A 2,397-nucleotide genomic window follows, 5' to 3' on the forward strand; every position below is an offset into this window, starting at 1 on the left:
ATAAATTATACAGTTAACAATGCCAATACACATAATTTCATATATGTTGACTTGTTTTTATTGTAAATAAGACAACAGTGAGATTCCGGAACATTATGTGGTTTATCTCATGTTATATAACACATGACAAGCAGAGTTAGGATGGGGGTGGTGAAAAAAGCCATTACAAGTTATATATTGTTCTCTTTATTTCTTAATTTTTATCTATTTATTTATTATTTTATGAGTCTGAGTGTTTTACCTCCATGTATGTAAGTATACTCGTGTTGTGCAGTGCTGCAGAGATCAGAAGAGGTCATTGGATCTGTTGGAAGTGGAGTTACAGAAAGTTGTTAGCTGCTATGTGGGTACTGGGAACTCAACCTGGGTCCTCTGCAAGAGTAGCTAGTGCTCTTGAGGACTTCTGAGTCATCTCTCTGGCCCCTCTATCCTATTCTTTAGGTAAAATATGCAATGCAGAGTAGAGGCATAAGAAATTTTGGGGGATTTGGAGATGCACTTCAGTGTCATTTTTAGTATATGAGAGGTGCTGGATTTGATAATCGGAAATAACCTAAAAAATATATTTTTGTAAGCTAAATGGTATGCACAAATTAAGAGTAATATTTTCAGTTAATAGTGAGAAATATTTTAGTTGAATTTTTGGATTATTATAAATGCATTAATTGAGTGTATTTAATAATTCTGCTGTCAGAATGATTATGACTTCATTTTGTAAATAATATGCTCTTGGGGTTAGGTTTGCATCCATGAGAAGCATAAAAGACCTTGGAGGTTTAGAGACATTTTAATTAATTTAGGTCCTGATTTGTCTATTTAAAATTTCTATATCCCCACTAGATTTTTCTTACTCTCACCTTTGTTGTTCCTGAGAATATGCTAAAATGAGGTTTCTTATTAAATGTGAAAAAAATGAAAACTTCTGTAGATAACATTTAATGATTTTTAAATTTAGCTCTTATATTAACACTTATAATTTTAAATATGTAAAAAGTAACATTTAATACCTTCTCAGAAACTTCCAAATATAAGACCAACACATTATTCACTTAGGAGATTGTAATATGGTTAATGTTTATTGAAATTATAAGGGTAATTTTAAGCTCAAAGAAAGTGTGATTGTAATCTACTAAACACAACAAAAATTAGAAACAAGATTAAAAAATCATGTATACTGTGTAAGTAGCATGCATCTGGTGAAGGTGTAAATCAGTACTGAACTCCACCATTCATTAAGACAGTAAATTTCAACAGAGCTGTGCAGTAGGAAAAGCTTTGCACTTGAGACTAGGCATATCTATAATTGAATCCTGGCAATACTATACGTAAATAGTGAACTTAGACAAGCTATTATGTTTTATGAAACCAAACATTTATTTTTTCTTTATGAATATTGAAATAATAATAGTTATCCTGTAGCAGCATCATGGGTTTTAAATGAGAACTATATGAAGACTTCTGGAAGACATTCTGGCTACACAATTATGGTTTTTGCTTGTTTTCTTTTCTCTCATGATAATCAGCCTAGGTTTCTTCTTAAGGTTTCTATCTACTGATCTAAACTAGACAATCATAAGCTCTCCAGAGGTGAGGCTGTACCATTAACTATGTTAGAAAAAAATAAAAAATAAACAAAACCTTGTGAAATGTGTGTTAAGCCTGGGGGTCAGCCTGCATGTTTCAATTTCTTGCCAGCAGCTTATTTTTAATAGTCAAGTGGTTTAGACAGGAGTGAGGATTTCTTCCTCTGTTCTAATGGTGCTTGAAATATGAATTAGAGAAAAGAAATTTGATGATGTTACTGATACTCATTTGGAATTCACAGGGGAAAGGGAGAGTAAGAAGTTAACACATATAATTGCTCTCTGAAGATAAGGCGTGGCTGGATGCCTACAGGACATTTACCATTTTCTTCTGAAGCATACTAATAAAAATGCTTAAAACAGTCAAAATGGAATTGTAGTTATCCTTATTTCTTTACTCAAGAAAATGACATTTGTTTAAAAATAGTGAAGCCAAAATAAAAACAACAACAAAAGAATAGCACAAAATGTGAAAGCAAGTTCAGTTCTGTGAAATGCCACTGACAATAAATTTAAAAAATCCACACTTGTTCATACACAAGTAACATTTTTGTTTTCATATGCTTGGGAAAAAGTGATTTTTTAAATCCTCAGCTAAAATTTAGTGGCTTGAAAAATGTTTTGCTCCTAGCCTGCACTCCTATCCTCAGGCCTCTTGGGGTAAGTCTATAGTGCAGCCCTCAACGCCTTCACTCACCTAGCCACACTCACCCTTCCATCTCCCTCGCTGTTCTCTACTCCTAGTTTGGGCCCTGTGCCATTCCTAGTCTTGGGGCCCCAGACACCTGGGGAGCCACTGCTGATTCCTGACCCT

General features: G+C 33.8%; 1 protein-coding gene across 5 annotated transcripts in view; it reads right to left on the reverse strand.

Annotated features, from left to right (window-relative positions):
* Window positions 1-2,397, reverse strand: part of Pcdh9 (protocadherin 9) — a 1,035,266-nt gene that overhangs the window by 123,795 nt on the left and 909,074 nt on the right. The window lies entirely within an intron of this gene.

This window comes from Nannospalax galili, unplaced genomic scaffold, assembly GCF_000622305.1.
Source record: "Nannospalax galili isolate Female #2095 unplaced genomic scaffold, S.galili_v1.0 scaffold176, whole genome shotgun sequence".
Classification (NCBI taxonomy): Eukaryota; Metazoa; Chordata; class Mammalia; order Rodentia; family Spalacidae; genus Nannospalax; species Nannospalax galili.